Raw genomic sequence first — 20,142 nt, 5'->3', positions numbered from 1 at the left:
CAAAGTCATTATATCCTAGCATTAATATTTATTTAAAAAGCCCACAATTAAATAGTGTTTTAGTGAAAATCAACTGACGATACTTGTCAGAAAATCTTGAAGCCATTTTTTTTCACAGAGGCGCGAAATTCAAACAGTCTTAAACATAAAAAGATTTTATTAAACTTTTTCAGTTATATTATATACGTAATTGCAAATAAACTCTTGTAATATACCGATATATATTAAATTTCTAAATTGTATTTAAGGCTGACCCCATTTCACAGAGATTGCCCAAAATTAATATAAGAATTACTGCTTCCAGTGCTTATATACAATATTTAGCTTGCATATAGAGTAGTATATATAGTGCCATAATTATATCAATATAGTGCTTGACATATATATATATATATTATATCTAACATTGAACAAATCCAGAATCACTAACTTCTGCCTAACATGTCACTCAATAAACTTCACAAACAGCTTAGCAAGCCAGAAATATCCCCATCAAATACAAGAGCTTATACTCCAGTGGTTTTATCAGATAGTAAAGGAATTAAATTAAAAAATAAAGTATTTTTGGACCATCCTGTTACTCAACATATTCAATGGTGGTGCAAAGGTGGTGAAACTTTTCAAAACCGTTACGACTGGCTGAAAGCAAACTTAAGCAGCAAGCTAACAACAACAGGCAATATTTAGTTATATGTTTGGTAAGTTCTTGTAACCTCACACAAAAAGACGGCCGTTATATATCCATAAGATCCACTGACAACTCTCCTGTAGACAAATGCGTAGAAAAATTGTCAAAAATTGACATTAAAGAGCAATAACTCTTTAAGGGGTCAATAAACAATTTTGGTCCTATTGACCAGGGTTTCCGCTGGCGGTCGCCATTTTCGCAATTTGCGAAAAAATAATAATTCTGGCGATAAAAATTCGTCATTTGCGAAAGAATTTGGCGAAAGAAATATAGAACGATTTATTTTCCTCCATCTTGTTTATTTACTTTTTTCGAGTTTCTCGGACTTTACCCGATCAGACAATACTCGAAATTCACCTTGACCTTATTAAGGTTTGGACAGAAAATCAATTATCAGCTGATTGCATTTTCTAACTATCGACAACAAAGGACTGCATTAATAAAGGTGTTGATTGAATTGTTTGACAAAATGATATGGTTAAATGGCTTCTGCTAAATGTCACATACAGAATTTATTTACCACTTTACGACGCACGTGTTTGAAGCAAACTTTTGACGTCTCCTCCGCTTTTAAAGATAGTTTAGAAAAGAAAGCTGTTGTGACGAAAAATGTCCAAAAGCAAGAAAAATCTCGGATTTAAAACTGTAATTATCCTTTGACTTAAATATCGGTAATTCATTAGGAAGACGTTTTTAAAGTCGTTTGAGTGACACACGTGTTTCAAGCCTAGTTTTACGTCTCAACTTTTTCATTTACGATGGTTAAGAAAAGAAAACTGTCGATTATGAGGAAATCTATCCAAAAGGTTGGCTCGAATGAGAGTAGCCCTTCAATGTAATGACCACACATGAAACGAGGGGTCAATATCATGTGATAAAATCTTTTGTTTTGTTGTACAATACAAAAGGGAACATCAGTATTTTTCTTTTAAAGAAACTTTCCCTACGAACAATACTGGTATTATATAATCAAAACATGTCCATCAATTTTGTTATATTCCAGGACGTATATCTTCTGTATTACTAAAAGTATATATAGTGGCCCAATCAATTAGAAAAGTTGTTTAAAATACAATAAATAGTTTTCCCTTTTGAATTAAAAAAATCTGTTGTTTTAAAGTAAATTTTTAGTGTTTATTCATTAACATGTAAACTCTAAAATAAGTTTGAGAGCATAATCATAGACACAATGGGCAAAATCAGCTTATTTAATGGAAAGGGGGAAGGGGGGGGGTAGAAAAATAATAAAATTTTAAACGAAAAATATAGTTATGTTATTTGGCGAAAAAAATAATAAAGTGGCGAAAAATATATTGTTTTGGCGAAAGAGGTGGCGAAAAAAATAATTGACCCAGGGGAAACCCTGCTATTGACTAATTTGTAGATCTTACTTAGCTGAATAATTTTGCTGTCACAGTTTATCTTACAGTTTATCTTTATCTATTATAAAACTCAAGATAATAACCAAAAACTTCAAAATTTCTCTAAACTCACCAATTCATGGGCTGCAACCCAACAAGGAGTTGTCTGATGTGCCTGAAAATTTCAGGGCAGATAGATCTTGACCTGATGAACATGTATACCCCTTTTCAGATTTGCTCTAAATGCTTTAGTTTCAGAGATTTCAGCCAAAACTGCATTTTACCCCCATGTTCTATTTTTAGCCATGGCGGCCATCTTGGTTGATGGGTGGGTTCATCGGATACATTTTTAAACTAGATACTCTAAGGAAGATTCAGGCCAAGTTTGTTTAAATTTGGACTAGTAGTTTCAGAGGAGAAGATTTTTGTAAAAGTTAACGGATGACGACGGATGACGGACACCAAGTGATGAGTAAAGCTCACTTGGCCCTTTGGGCCAGGTGAGCTAAAATCACAGGTGTTGTGATATTTGAATGTAAAATATATCTGTCAATTAATATCTTCCCTTGTTAGAGTTAAAATTCTACATTTGCCACTCTTTTGAAACAAATTTCAGTAGAAAATGATCCTATATGAAAATATAGTTCACATACAAATATACACTTACCTATAACAACAGTTTGACTGGACTGGGATCCAATAAACTGGTCAATGATCAACTTGACTGGACAGGTATCAACTTGACTGGACAGGTATCAACTTGACTGGACAGGTATCAACTTGACAGGACAGGGATCAACTTGACTGGACAGGGATCAAATAAATACTAATAATAGATGTGTAAAATGAGAATATAAATGTTTCTATTTCAGGTTGAAATAATAATCACATGTTATACAGATACTTGTGTATTGTTTGATACCATTTTGACCTCTTTCATTGATTGATTGCTGTCTCATTGATATAGGCCTCTAAATCTTTACTTTTACAAGATGCATTCTTTGTTTTTTGTGTCTTGTTTACTACATAAAAACACAGGTGTTGTGATATTTTGAATGTGAAATGTATCTGTTAATTATCTCCCCCTATTAGAGTTTTAATTCTATATTCACCCCTCTTTTGAAACTAGATACCATTGAGATGGGAGCCATCTCTGTGGGCCCTGCTGTCAATAACGTGGGGTAAATAAGTTGTATGGATAATCTGATATGAAGCATTATTTGAAGTTATTACATACTCTCATGTGTGATTTTATTCTAAGATTTTAAGTTAAAACTGATACTTACTTTCTAAGATTTTAAGTTAAAACTGATAAATATTCTCAACTTCCTTAATTTGTTAAGAACAACAAACGGATGGACAGACCGACGGACGGACCTTTGACACACACTCTGGTAACACACACTCTGGTGTCATGTACACTCGAGAGGTAGAGCGGACACAATTTGTCAAGAACAACGAACGGATGGACAGACCGACATATTGACCTTTGATGCATACATTATGACACATTCTCTGGTGTTGGTTAATATATATGTTAAGTTGAAAATGTTTGTCAGGTATAAAGTATGAAATAATAACAGCTGTCCTCTCAAAATAGTGTCGATCAAATTTGTTAGCGATGGACAGACCAACAGACAGACAGACCTTTGACCTAGGAAGTTGTACATACATCATGACACGCCCTCTGGTGGTGGTTAAAATGGATGTCTAGTATAAACTTTGAAATCATAACGGTTATCTAGATATGGAGCGGACACGATCTTCACCACAGGACACAGGTTGTGAACTGAAACCAAAATTTTTAACCTTGACCTTTGACCTAGGAAGTTGTACATACATCATGACACACCCTCTTGTGTTGGTTAAAATGGATGTCAAGTATAAACTTTGAAATCATAACGTTTCTCAAGATACAGAGCTGACACGATCTTCACCACAGGACACAGGGTTGTCAACTGAAACCAAAGTTTTTTTACCTTGACCTTTGACCTAGGAAGTTGTACATACATCATGACACGCCCTCTGGTGATGGTTAATAAACATGAAAAGTATACAGTATGAAATCATAATGGTTCTCTAGATATGGAGCGGACACAAAGTTAAAGTGTTACGTACGGACGGACAGACGGACGGACTGATCACTATAGGGCGACCAGCCTAAAGGCGGGGCCCTAATTAATTTCAGTAGTAAATGATCATATATAGTTCACTTACCTACAATAGTAACTCAACTGGACAAGGATCACATCGACTGGACAAGGATCCCAAGGACTGGACAATGATCCCAAGGACTGGACAATGATCACATCAACTGGACAAGGATCACATCGACTGGACAAGGATCACATTGACTGGACAAGGATCACAAGGACTGGACAATAATCCCAAGGACTGGACAATGATCACAGGGACTGGACAAGGATCACAAGGACTGGACAATGACCACAAGGACTGGACAATGATCACAAGGACTGGACAATGATCAAATAAATATCAATAATAGACATTATAGATGTTGAAACTGAAAATATAAATGATATAAAAACACGTAATAGACTAATGTCTATTTTTAAATACCATTTTGACCTCTTTTGTTGACATAGACTTCCCATCTTACAGCACAATTTAATTTCTTAGTCAACAACTCTATTTGTAATGTTTGCAATGTTTAATTAGTTTTGACATTCAAATGCAATTAATTTCGGAATTATGTTATTTTATTTTTTGTCTCCCCTTATACAAAAGCTGCTGAATACAACTTTTGTTAATCTTGTTCCAACAACATTAAAAACACTGGTGTAATGCTACTTAGAATGAGTTCGCTAGCTCTGTATTATCTCCCATTTAAAAAAAATTACATTTAAAATTTCAATATATTTCCCAGCTTCAATTGATAAAATAAATCATTAAATGTCCAATATATAATTATAATGTTCACTCACCTATAGAATGTATAGTAATTAATTATATGGACCTTGAATCAAATAAATATCAATTGCAGATCTTCAAACTGAAAAAATAAAATACATGTAACTTAATTATCATGATTATATAGCATTGCTAAAATTTCCTGAAATTGTATTTACTTGTCATGAATGAAAAAAAGAAAAGTATAACCTTCCATAGTACCATACAAATTGGAAGAGTTTGAGGACAAATTCATCATAATTATCATGATCGACAGCCTGTTGTTAGCCAGGTTGTCTCAAATGGGAGATATTGTGTCATGCCGAAAGCAGAATGCTTTGATGTAAGCTCTCGAGTAACAAGTACAGTCGGGGGTAACACTTGTACAAGTTATTTTTTAATTTCTTGAAGAAATAATATTAATATACTTATATAAGTAAATTTGAAGGATACTTATACAAGTGAATTTTATTTACTTGTATAGGTAAAAAAAATATTGGCCGAGTTATGTCCCGTAGACATTCAGATTTTTTTTTACTTGTAGAAGTAAAAAAGTGATTCTATATTCTTTTATTGAATTCTTATGATTTCTTTGCTCTAATAGAAATTTAAATGATCTGCCCTCTGCAGATGTCTTTACTTATCATTAAAGTGTAATTTCATGGACAATGAAAATTCCATTTGTCTGTTATCTTCAGAATACTATTCATTTACAAGCCCCAAAGGGTAATTTTTGGAGGCCTTACGCAAATACTTAATACCTTGGCGCAATCAATTTCTTTGTTGAATTAATGAGATGAAACATTGAACTCTAATAAAAAAAAATTGAGCAAACCTTGGAAAAATTATTAAAGGCATGAATTTACATCTCAAAACTTGAGGACTTTTGTTCGATTGTAAGAAAAATTTACTTTTTTTGAGAAAATTAAGGGGAGATTATTCAAACATTATTTATTTACTTATATGTGTTTTTTTTTTTTTTTTACTTCTTCAAGTAAATAAAAATAACTTGTACAAGTAGTATCCCTGACTGAAGTACAGGAAGTGAAAGAAAATGTTTCATAAAGTTTTGTGTTTGAAATAACAAACTACCAATCAGTAAAGTCAATGCTTTCACCTCTTTTTAAGGAGGCTCGAGGGTATAAAAATTTCAGAAAAAAATTAAACATTTGTTTTTCATTACAAATTTTATTTATTACCTTTTGTAGTTGTTACTTTATCTTATGGTATAAAAACATTCAAAACAATTAATTCGTGTTGGCCCCAGATGACTTTTAAAATGTAAATATCATTGAAAAAGTTCCAAATTATCTCCCTTTGGTGAAAAAATGCCATTTTTTGGCTTTAAAATTGAAATATCTCTTTTAACTCATCGGTGACCTATATTTTTTAATATAATTTCGATATATGCTGTACTTAAACTAAATTATTGTAAAATTTGAGCGATTTCTGTAATAAATTTCTTTTTTTAATTTCGATATTACCTTTATTTCTCTTATTAGTTCAACAGAAAAAAAACACTTTTATGCTTCTTTCGAAGGCAGATTGTGAGCGCAAATGAACGGTGACCCCATTTTTTTATTTTATTTTTCTATTAACTATAAGATAAAGTTTATTTATAGAAAAATATAGAGAAATCCTATATAAATGATTTAGACCCGCGAACCCCCTTAAAAGAAATAAATTGTTTATGGCTTTGAATTTCTTGGGTACAATAATATCCCAATATCTCCACATAAACCCAATTAAAACCCTGAGAACTATAAATGTAATTGATATTACCGAAAACTCTAATTTATATGCTTTGATACAACTAATACTGATATGACTACATGTTTAATCTTAAAATATGCATCATTTTTACTATACATTTGTATATCTGATTTATTATGTTTATTATTAAATTTCATCAACCAAACTGTGAGCACACTAGTTATATAATCCAACCATGTGTTTATTATCTTTCAGTCACAAAAACACCATTACAAATAGTGCTAGTTAGACCCAGATGATTTTGGGACAAGTTAAAGGCAGTGCTTTTTTTTGTTCACAGGACAACGGACATATCACGATAGACGGACTCTTTTAACATAAGGAATCTGTATATATTTCATTTTTTTGTACTAGGTATGAAGCATCCAGGTCTTCTATGCTCTGAAGTATAAAACTTTATAAAAAAAGTTTCTGCTGCCACCACCAGATAGTCATCCCTAATACTTTATTTCTAGCATGTTTCTTGAAAAGGACAAATAAAAATACATGTGTGGTTCTGTTTTCCTGGCAGACCATATTTAAAATCCCACTTTATTCCTTTTCAGCTTTCTGATAAAAATAAACAAGAGGCTCTCAAGAGCCAGACTCACTCATCTGGTAAAACTATGCCATTTTGATGCTTATTTTTTCCTTTTAATATCGCAATCAGTTTAAACATGTTAAAGGCAATAAGTCATATTACTAGTATGACAATTTGGCCATGTTGACTTACTTCAATGTACTTGCAGATCTTATTTTGCTGATCTTGTTTAAAGTTCCTTGCTAACTCCAATAATTTTTGACAAAATTGCAAAATATTGTATATGGATAAAAATCATCAGTAAGGGGAAATAACTTCTATAGTTTATCAGAAGTATGTTGACAGTTTTGGTGATGAGACTGATTTGTAGCTCTTATTCTGCTGAATGTTGACTTATTTGTAGATCTTATTGTGCTAAACATTTTTGCATTTTCATAACTTGATTCTATCTACTATGGATTAAAAATTCATTATTATTCGTTGGATACCAATTTTCGTGGGTTTCTTGGGGACAGGTGAACCACGAATTCATATTTTCAATGAATTACAAATTTTCTATAGGCTTTGTACACAGAAATCGGCAAACCACGAATTCAAATATCCACGAAAATGTAAGTTTTCCTCAATCCACGAAAAATTGATACCCAAGGCACGAAAATAAATGAATCCACAGTATAATGATTTCTATAAGAAATTGAAAAATAAGGATAAAACTATCTTTCAAGGACAAGAACTCCTGTGTACCAATTATCAGGTTGTCTGCATATTGATATTGAAAAATATCAGCTATGAGTCACAATATTAAGATTTATCATATATTTAGTATTAAAATTTAAACAGTAGTTTTGAATATTTGATAAATAGCCTGCTGTTTAATCCGTATCACTCAACGTTGATGCGCACCCTTTATCACACCCCTACTCAAATTTCTCATTTATGACAGTAGTGATTCCGACTAAATTTACATAAAAATGTTTTAATTTATGCAAGATTCAAGAAATATTTTTCCTCAATGGATCCTAAATGAAACGATCATTAGGATGTGACAGCATTTATCGAATGACGTCAATGTTTGGCATTTGACATCACAGACATCGAGCTTTCATATTTTCTGGCACACGAAATGCAACTATAAAAAAGAATTCAATGAAATACCATACAAAACACACAAAAATACAATAAACAAAATATTTCTATGAACAACAGGACGCTAGACCAGCTGACTACTAACATATTACGTAGTTTAAATACAAGCCAGATTCCAGTTTACATAAAGCATGACATTTCAAAAGATTTTTTTTTTTTTTAAATTGATTAAACATCAAATTTTCATATCTATCAGCATGATCAGTAGAGATTTTATATTTCAAAATTAAAACTACATATTAATATGGTTTAGGTAAATGATAAAAGTTTTGAAAAGAAAAACTAGAGGCTCTAAAGAGCCTGTGTCGCTCACCTTGGTATATGTGAATTAAACAAAGGAAACAGACAGTTCATGACAAAATTATGTTTAGGTGATTGTGATGTGTTTGTACATCTTACTTTACTGAACATTCTTGCTGCTTACAATTATCTCTATCTATAGATAATGAACTTGTCCGTGTAGTTTCAGTGAAAAATGTTAGTAAAAATTTACAAATTTTATGAAAATTGTTAAAAATTGATTATAAACAATAACATGAATAAAGGACAATAACTTCGTAGGGGGTCAATTGACCATTTTGGTCATTTTGACTTATTTTTGAGTCTTAAATTGCTGAACATTATTGCTGTTTACAGTTTATCTCTATCTATAATAATATTCACGATAATAACCCAAAACAGCAAAATTTCCTTAAAATTACCAATTTATGGGCAGCAACCTAACAACGAGTTGTCCGATTCATCTAAAAATTTCAGGACGGATAGATCTTGACCAGATAAACAATTTTACCCCCTGTCAGATTTGCTCTAAATGCTTTGGTTTTTGAGTTATAAGCCAAAAACTGCATTTTACCTGCAATTTGGCCCAGTAGTTTCAGAGAAGAAGATTTTTGTAAAAGTTAACCACGGACGACAGACGACAGACGACAGACGGACGCCAAGTGATGAGAAAAGCTCACTTGGCCCTTTGGGCCCGGTGAGCTAAAAAGGGTGCCCTGTACAATTACCGGTATAGGGAAACATAATCAAACATCACAAAATCGTTTCTTGGTTTTTTCTCGTTATAGTACACCCTGTCTAGCAATAAGACCACAGTTGACTCCTGTATAAGCCCAAGGGGTAGGTAAACAATAACTTCCACTTACATTTTTGACTTACAAGACAAACTGCTGAGTCAAGGTCAACTTGGTGACCAGGGAAAGAAAGAGAGGACCTTTGTCATACAAGGAAATTTAGATTGTAATATACGAAATGAATTCGGAATTACGATACAATATTTCTTTACAGGAAATATTTAAGTTTTTACTTTTAAACTTTTAAAGTAATTTTTAATTATCGTTACAAAGATTTTTGTAAAAGATTACTAAGATTTACGAAAAATGGTTAAAAATTTATAATAATATTCAAGATAATAACCAAAAACAGCAAAATTTCCTTAAAATTACCAATTCAGGGGCAGCAACCCAACAACGGGTTGTCCAATCCATCTGAAAATTGTAGAGCAGATAGATCTTGACCTGATAAACAATTTTACCCCTGTCAGATTTGCTCTAAATGCTTTGGTTTTTGAGTTATAAGCCAAAAACTGCATTTTACCCCTATGTTCTATTTTTAGCCGTGGCGGCCATCTTGATTGGATGGCTGGGTCACTGGATACATTTTTTAAACTAGATACCCCAATGATGATTGTGGCCAAGTTTGGTTTAATTTGGCCCAGTAGTTTCAGAGGAGAAGATTTTTGTAAAAGATAACGACGACGGATGACGGACGACGACGGACGCCAAGTGATAGGAAAAGCTCACTTGGCCCTGTGGGCCAGGTGAGCTAAAAAAAAGTGATTTAATGGGCAATTACTCCTTCAGTGGTCAATTGACAATTTTGGTCATGTTGACCTGATGAACATTTTAACCCTGTTAGATTTGCTCTAAATGCTTTAGTTTCAGAGATATAAGCCAAACTGCATTTTACCCCCATCATGCCCATGTTCTTAACTAAAATAAGAAAAATTGGGAAAATTTACTTTAAAGGGCAATAACTCCTTATAACTTTTGGTCATGTTTGACTTAGATCTTACAACTTTCCTGAACTATTTTGCTGTACAGTTTATAGTTTATCTCTATCTATTTTAATATTCAAGATAATAACCAATAAATTGCTTCACCAAGGGCAGCTGGATATGATGCCAGAGGTCCAACTCTGAACAGTTAGTTGGGGCAAAAATTGACACAATATTTGCACTTGCGATTTCTTGCTATTGCGCAATACTGTGCAATTGAAGTTTCTTGCTACATGTATTGTGCAATTGAAGATTTCTTGCTATTGTGCAATACTGTGCAATTGAAGATTTCTTGCTATACTTGCGCAATACTGTGTAATTGAAGGAAAATAAACTGTTACAAATGTCAGGGGTGTGGAAATATTTGTTGTGAGCACTTGTCCCCGGGCAAGTGAAACCTAAAATTTTACTTGTCCGGAAAAAATTTACTTGCCCTGATGATCCCAATAAATATTCGAAGTATCCTTGTTAGCTAATATATAATTCTTACTCAACACTGTTGTGCATCACAAACAAATGAAATCTATTTGTTTATATGTGTAAATAATTAGGAAAGTAGGATATCATTTGAAAATGGGTTAACATCAATGGGACAGAAATCTAACAGCAAACCAACCAATGAAATGACATGTGAGGACAATTTTGCAGCAGTTTTTTTAATAAAAATTGTAGCCAGTAGGTACTAAATTTGAGGACAGTCAGTGATTGAAGAAATGTAAACTAAATAATAGATAAACTATTGATTTTGTGGTGTTTCTCTCAACTGACACACTTGTTTTTTCTTGATTATTTATTATTGTCTTGATGGGCAATTAAAGTGTCCCTTTCATTTTTCACTTTGACAACAAATAATGTTGACTTTTCATCTATAAATAAGACAAAAACTTAATTTATTTTCCGAATTTCCATAGATAGCCAGGGGCAATCTGATAATCAAGATGTCTGAAATTCTCGCTTTTTTTTTTTTTTTAAATACTCTGTGTCCTCCATTTGCATTTAAGGTTTTCTACTCGACTCATGACTCATTTTGTCTTGCTTGCCCACTTTTATAAATTTTATTTTATCAATCTGAATCTTGATACAAAATTTAAAGAAATGACAGTTCCGGTAAATGATGGATAAAACCTAATCGACGATCACAGGTCAATGGACAAAGCCAATGCAATGTTACACGACTCGGGTTTGCATACTTATTTTTTTATTTATTTTGGTAATCGATATATTTCCTGTATCATGTAATATTTATCGTCATGAACATGGATTTACTTGCTGAACATTGGTTTCTTTTACATAAATTAAACATCTTTATACGTTTTGAAATTAATTTTATGTTTTTGTTGGATTTGAACTTTGTCTTGTATATTTTTTTACTTGTCCACAGGCAACCAAGACAAAAATAATTACTTGTCCGGTTGTTCAAATGTACGTATACGAGTCAGGCGAGTCGGGCATAGCATTTCCACACCCCTGAATGAGTCATAGAGATATGTCTCGCCTTTTTGTAATTTTTATTATGGAAATGATGAAATCAAAATAGCAATACCTTAACATCTTACACAAGTTATGCAAACATTCAAAGTCACTGAACCATGACTAAGTAAGTAAGTTTATTAACATGACTAAACAATCTCCATGTAAATGAGATGTGCCAATGCTAATACATTTGTACAACTGCATACCAAATACCATTGACTTATTAATTACAAGTCGTTCCCATATCTAAATACAAAAATTAACTTGTAAACTATGTAAAATTTTTAAAGTCAATGAAGCATGAATAGGGGGTGGGGCTATAAAATCTCCAAGGAAACAATACTTGCAAATTTGCATACCAAATATCATTGATTAAACATTAGCAGTTCATCTTAAACTGATCTAATCACAAACTAAAACATGTAAACTAAGGTAAGTTTCAAAGTCATTAGACGACTGAGGGCCAAGGCCAACTATTCACCATGGAAATGAAATGTGCCAATGCTTAATATACAACTGAATACCAATTAACATTGGCTACCACTAATGGTTTCCCTTGAACTGACCTAATACCAAACTAATACATGATAACTTACAAAAAATTTCAAAGTCCATGACCATGACTAAGGGGGCGGAGCCAAATTTTATTCATGAAAATGAGATATATATAATATGCCAATGCTTATACAACTGCATATCAAACATCATTGACCTACCACTTGTGGTTCCCCATAAACTGACCTAATCACAAACTTATACATGATAACTTGCAACACTTTTCAAAATCAATAGACCATGACTAAGGGGGCAGAGCCCAATAATCTCCATGGAAATAAGATACTCCAATGCTTATACAACTGCATACCAAATATCATTGACCTAACACTTGTGGTGCCCCATAAACTGACATAATCACAAACTAATACATGGAAAATAAAAAATAAGCAAAAGTTTTGAATTCAATAGACCATGACTGTGGGGCAGGGCCAAATAATCTCCATGGAAGATAGATGTGCCAATGCTTATACAACTGCATACCAAATATGATTGACCTACCACTTGCGGTTCACCATAAACTAGACCTTATCACAAACTAATACATTGTTGACGCCGTCGCAGACAACAGCATACCTATGTCTCGCTTTTTGACTCTGTCAAGGCGAGGCATAAATACCAAAAAGTTATGAAAAAAAAATCCCTCCCCAAATATTTTTTTTAACCCCCCCTAGGAGTTATTACCCACAAACTCAATCCCAGCCATTCCATTGTGGTATGGTGCCTTAAAGTACAATTTCAGAGAGATCCATACACTTTAACACAAGTTATTGTCTGGAAACTACAAAAATGCTGGTTTTTTTTCCTTTTTTGCCCCTAATTCCTGGACCTTTGGGGTAAATACCACCAAACTCAATCCCAGCCTTCCTTCCCTTTGTGGTTTGGTACCTTGAAGTACAATTTTAGAGAGATCCGTACACTTTAATACAAGTCATTGTCTGGAAACTACAAAAGGCTGTTTAATTACCAGGCTTCTCACAAGTAAATGTAAACAGTGATTCACGTGGTAATTATCCATTTTTATAAAATCAAAAATTACACTTTTCCCCTTTTTGGCCCCTTATTCCTGAACATTTGGGACAAATACCCCCAAACTCAATCCCTTTGTGATATGGAACATTGTGGTATAATTTCAGAGAGGTCCATATACTTACACAGAACATACTGACCTATTGCAAATATAGTTTAAGAAAAACAGAACAAAACACAATAACTTAACACTGAGTAACGAACAGTGAAAATAAGGTCAAGGTCAAATTAAACCTGCGAGACTGAGATGTACATCACAAAATATGTCCATACACCAAATATAGTTGACCTATTGCATATATAGTATTAGAAAGAAAAAAAAACTCGAAAACTTTACTTTGACCACTGAACCATGAAAATGAGGTCAAGGTCAGATGACACCTGCCAGTTAAACATGTACATGTACACCTTACAATCATTCCATACACCAAATATAGTAGACCTATTTGTTGCATACAGTATAACAAAAACAGACCAAAACACAAAAACTTAACTATAACCACTGAACCATTAAAATAAGGTCAAGGTCAGATGACACCTGCCAGTTGGACATGTACACCTTACAGTCCTTACATACACCGAATACACTAGACCTGTTGCTTATAGTATCTGAGATATGGACTTGACTACCAAAACTTAACCTTTTTCACTGATCCATGAAATGAGGTCGAGGTCAAGTGAAAACTGTCTGGCGTGCACGAGGACCTTGCAAGGTACATGTACCCACATACCAAATATATAATATAGTTATCCTATTACTCATAATAACTTAAACGAAAAGGTTTTCGAAATGACGAAAATATTTCATATCAATTTCGTCACTTAAATTTGGAAAGTGTAAAAGTATTTACACATCAAATTACTTGAATTCTACCTGTCTTTATGATTCTGACAAGTTTATGGCCCTCAGGTAATTAACGTTTACCAAAGGTGTTAAAAGTTGTGATGACAAGTAATCTGCTTATCGCCAATCAGATGGGTCACTAATCCCTTAATTATCATTATAAAACCTCATAAATGACTATCATAATAATCTATTTAAGTTAAATCAGTCAGTCAGCATTTCATTTTAATCATTTCTCACAGTTCAGTCGTATTTTCGTCATTTGAACAAGATTGATAAACTTCCCGGACATTTCAACTTTATTTAAATTTCAATATTTCCCTTAGGATTATAATTTGCAGTTTGCTTGTCGTAGTTTCGTCATTTCAACGTATTTTCGTCATACTTTATATAAATATATTCATCAAAAACTTTCGACAACTTCGATTTAAAAGAATGAACTTTATTCAAAACGTAAATATTTTCACTTGCAAACAGGACTGGTGCTTCCTGTTCAATGCATTGCGCATGCGTAAAAGTTCGTAGATGAATCCGGTTTTATTCTAAAATTATTATTCAATTGTCACTTCCCGTTTTCATTTCATTTCGTTTAAAAAATCGAAAGTAAACGTGATCTACAGTCTACAGTCATTAGAATTGTCCCATTAAGTATAGATGCAGATCCTTCTATCCAATATTAAAGAAATTGATTCCAAATAGATATTAAAACGTATTTTCAAGGATATAAATGATTGTGAAGTGAAAAAGTCGTTACAAGTTCATGTGTGCAGTGGTTAAAAATAAAGGCACCCAACTTTTGTTGATAAGGGATGTGCCCTGAAAATAACTGAAGTGAAGTTTTGACCATATTACCAGATCCCTGTTCTTATCTTCATATCTTAGCATCACATCAGTCAATTCATTCAATATTGCAAATAACTGCCTACATTAGCAATCCTAAAGTCTTCAAAGATCCTAGACTAGTCCTTGAAGGACTTGGACATATATATATAGCTAGTTTGATAAACATCCTAGATCCCTTGCTTTATAAAAAAATAAGGCTGATTTTTTTCACGCGCAAAAGTGACTAAAGCCCTCAAAATCCTAGCTAAAACCCTGTAATAAGCGAGAAATTAATATAACAAAAAATCTGAACTTTTTATTCACATACATTGTAGTCACTGAACCATGAAAATGAGGTCAAGGACAAAGGACATACGACAAACGAAAACTTCATATCATATTTGGCATCTACAATGTATATACAAAGTATGAAGAATCCAGGTCTTCCACCTTCTAAAATATAAAGCTTTTAAGAAGTTAGCTAAAGCTGCCGGATCACTATCCCTATTTCGAGCTTTCTGCGACAAAAGTCGCAGGCTCAACAAAAATTACATCTAAAGGTTGAAATTTTTTCAGAATGATAATAGCGTGGGGACACTGTAAAAAAAGTTTGATTCATAAAACTTCTAAAAACTTTTAGTTGAAATGCCCATCAAAATCCAAAAAATATTTTATCTTTCTGAAAGTTGATAATGAAACACAAAATGCATTGAACTTTTATATATATCTAGTGGATGCTAGGCCTTACAACTTTTCCAACTGGACAGATTAGTCTGTACTCAGAGTAGTTTTTGAGATGCTAATTTTGTCCATTTGTTATGAATAAACTCATCAGGCTTAAATTAAAATATTGTTTGTTTGCCCTTTACCGACCGACCCTATAAATTAGTTCTGCTAAAAAAAAGTTTATTTGTATTTACAAGTAAGATTTTATTTTAATTTATTTTGTCATTCCTACCAAAAATCTTATCTTTGTATTTCCAGCTCAAAAGTTTTTTACCAGAATCCTCGGGTTTTATCTTTCCTGTATAAGGTCAAGTCCGTTTGGTATCACTTGAGCGTTTGACATGAACACTTGCATTTAGAGTTTCAAATCGATGTTGAAAGCTGAAATCATGATATGACGAAAGTTACTCTTGGTCTTTTTACTTGAAGAGCAGGGTTCATTCAAAATGTTTGTCCAATACAAAATTGTCAACGTGTGCACAAAATCTCTGTATCCCGTTATGTTGGGATGGCCTTTGGTGATATGTAGATTAGGATGATTATGTTTACGATGCCTTCGACTAAACTGGTTAGCCGTTCCATCTATAGCTTAGCACCGCGGTCTATATAATTAGAGACAAGAAGAATTTTAGCGACAAGAAGCGGCAAGAAGAATGAATTTAGCAACAAGAAGCGGCAAGAAGACTATTTAGCGACAAGAAAACTTAAAAAAATTAATTATAAAAATAATTAAAAAAAGGTCCTTTAAACAAACAAAATATTGCTGATGATATATGCTAACTGTCATCAATATTATTCAAATTTAATTTAATTCTGCCAAACATCCTTTTTTGAAAGAAATTGTTCAGACCACAGCCAGGCAAAACACCAAGTGTTATCTTTAATTCATACCTTTCACTTTGCTGAAAACAGTGCATACATGATCTTTAACATATGTTGTCTAATAAAAACTATATAATCCCTTTCTTCTTCACAAATGTTTAATTCTATCAATATTATATATAAAAAAAAATGAAAATCACTTTATTACTGCCCGTATATATATCTAAAAAAATAAAAAGGTCAATGCTTTTTTTTTTATATATTTATTCTATTAATAATAATTTTTAAAGTTTTCTAGTCGCTAAATAGCCTTCGTTTCGCTTCTTGTCGCTTAATTTATTCTTCTTGTTGCTTCTTGACACTTCTTGTCGCTTCTTGATGCTTCTTGTCACTTATTAGAGAGACCCTCGCACCGAAGTCAGTGTAGGGATAAGTGAACACAACAGGGGTCCAGTTAAGCCTTCGACCAGCATATTATATATATCTGACATGAACCAAAGGTCTGTAAAGTGGACAATATTTGGCAGTAAAATCGCCAAGTTTTTCCAAACAGATCATTTATAAATGCAACGTAAGATACATGACAATTGAGTTTCAAGTCTTGTAGCATTTTTATTGGAAACACAGGCACACACAAAAATTTAAACTCTCTAGGGACTTTTTCTACTAGTAATGTATGTCTGCCTGGACATATTTTACCAGGATAAAGTTATCTCTTACAGAAAACCTTTAGTTCAAGGTAAGCATACGGCGGAAGTAGAATTTAAAACTCTTAAAATTTCCAGGCATATAAACGTTGAAAATATGCTTATTATACTTATAGTCCCAGAAACTTTTAAGCAAAAGCATGTACTTAAACAAAAGCAATACATTTGTACAAACAAAAATTACATCAGGCAGATTTTGTTTCTATAAAATAAAATATTATACATGTACCTACCTGCCTACCCATGACAAAAAATGTACCGAGCTAAGATATTTTTGGGGAAAGAAAAATAAAATATTTTACCTACCTACCTACCCTGTTTCAAAACATAGGGTCGGAAAAGGGCAAACAAACAATATTTTAATTTAGGCCTCATTGATACCAGGACTAAATTTAGTATATACGCCAGACGCGCGTTTTGTCTACAAAAGACTCATCAGTGACGCTCGAATCCAAAAAAGTTAAAAAGACCAAATAAACATGATAAAGTACGAAGTTGAAGAGCATTGAGGACCGAAATTCCTAAAAGGAATGCTATGAATCCTATGAACCATAATCATGATAATAGTCCCAGATGCCTGAGATGGAAGTACAGAAAATCCTATGCATGTTTCCATCCAACTGTTCTGTTTTAATGATGTTTTCCGTATTTCCCAAATAATTTTTTTTCTCTCTATTTACAAAAAATTATTTATCTTATGAAAATCTACCCACTCTAGAGGGTTTGGATGGTTTTAAATGATTAAAGAATAACAGGCCAAACAAATGAAGATTAGAGAATAACAGGCCAAAAAAATGAAGATTAGAGAAATGCATGGTCTAATTTTTTGAAGACGAGAGAAAAAAGGGGTTCATTTTTTGAAGATTACAGGAAAAAAGGGTGAAACTTGAATGTTTACAGAATAACAGACCCACTCCCCACCCTTTCCAGGCCCTCACTCTACCACTGGGAGTAAGATCTTACTTAACAAATCCTTGCTGGGACCATTTTCAAAATACACGTCTTATTTTAACATACTTCTTAGAGTTGTCGCAATATCTTGGTTATGTCTTTGAGTATATTTGACCAAACCGTCTGTTGTTGTCCTTTCTTTCATAATTGTAACAGGAAACATTATTTGTGACAGGGGGCGCGAAAACTAATGCGCATAATATACAGCTCGTTACGGGACTTGTTTCCGGAAATTCTTACGATTTTTACAGTCTTCTTCTGTCAGTTTCTAGCGATCCTTCAATTATTGAAGATTAATCGAACAAGATCAAAAATCTAAATAATGTATGTACATTTGAAAAATAACATGTAGATAAAACTATATATATAGGTTGATAATAATTATAGTTAAGGATAGAAAATAGGGATGAGAGCAGATTCTGGGATCATACTCTTGAAATCCTGTACTGTCACAGCATGACACTATTTGTTGTGGCAGGCGATTCCAATCTATAACTGAACGTGGATAAAATTAATATTTAAAACTCAGGCAGGGCCGTAACTACATTGAGGCAAATGAGGCAAATTAATGCCTCATGTTTTAAATTAAAAAAAAAAAGAAAAAAAAGAAACTAAAGCAAAAGATTGTCTTCATATCAAATTGTTTTCATGGAAAGTGTCTTGCAAGAAGCAAGTTATCTTCACTCTCTGATGTCGCCCCTGAGTGTATGTTTTTCTTAATCCATGTTTCTATTTTACTTTTGGTTTCCAGAGTTGATGGTCTATAATTTGTTCAATTGTACTTCTGTATTCCGGGTTTGTCTTTTGTTCATTTACTGTCATACTTAATGCCTAGTTTGAGTGTTGATTTTCATTTGTAAACATGTTAACACTGTGTATAATGCCGCATGTCCACCGATGTCCAGGCATTATGCGAGAAAATATTCTAAGAATATATACGATACTACTCACACTGGACTAAGAAAGAAATGGTCGTTCCTGCATGGAGAATTGAACTTAATATCAAAGAATACAAAACTGCCTTTTGGTCGTTTCTGTATGGAGAATTGAACTTAATATCAAAGAATACAAAACTGCCTATTTTGTATATAAAACCACAGGCGCTTGGTATATAAAACCACAGGCGCTTGGTATATAAAACCACAGGCGCTTGGTATATGAATCAGATACAGATAATTTTTTTGATTTATTTTTGTTGATTAGAATATTCAATTTTCCATAATTATGATACATAATTATCACTTAGAGCTGTGCATGTCTCACCTAGTTTTGTGGGATTTAAACGACTCAGAGAAAATACCCAATTCAAGTTCTTAGTATGGATTGTAAAATTTGGTATTTTCTCTGAGTCGTTAAAATCACTAGAAACTAGGTGAGATATGCACAGAAGTGATAGATATGTATTATAAATATAAAAAAATGAATCAACAACAAAAAATCAAAAAATATCTATATCATAACCCAAGCGCCGTTGGATACATCTAAATAGCTGACATGGTTTATATTCAAGAAGACCACCAATTTCCCGGTATCAAATATTTTTTTGAAAAAAACATCAATGTATTGCCATATGACCTTTTACATTCAAGGGTTAAATTTGCATCAAGTCGCGTTCAGACCCTTTAACGGAAAATAAAGCCGGAAAATGAAGTACACGTGCACGGGAGCCAATCGAACACAATGTCAATGTATAGAAAAAAATACAAATGATGAATTGTTTAAGATTTTATGCCTAGCTGTCCTTCATCTTGATAGTTGC

At 32.9% G+C, this 20,142-nt stretch overlaps 1 long non-coding RNA gene across 1 annotated transcript; it reads right to left on the bottom strand.

Moving 5' to 3' along the window:
• Window positions 1-4,466: 4,466 nt before the first annotated feature.
• Window positions 4,467-18,546, bottom strand: LOC134691067 (uncharacterized). The gene is made up of 3 exons (XR_010102090.1): window positions 18,450-18,546; window positions 4,995-5,062; window positions 4,467-4,573 (listed from the first exon to the last, which is right to left on the bottom strand). It is a non-coding gene; the product is annotated as an uncharacterized LOC134691067 (long non-coding RNA).
• Between the last annotated feature and the right edge of the window lie 1,596 nt (window positions 18,547-20,142).

Source organism: Mytilus trossulus, chromosome 11 (genome assembly GCF_036588685.1).
Source record: "Mytilus trossulus isolate FHL-02 chromosome 11, PNRI_Mtr1.1.1.hap1, whole genome shotgun sequence".
Lineage (NCBI taxonomy): Eukaryota > Metazoa > Mollusca > Bivalvia > Mytilida > Mytilidae > Mytilus > Mytilus trossulus.
This window is presented reverse-complemented; position numbering and strand designations above follow the sequence as displayed.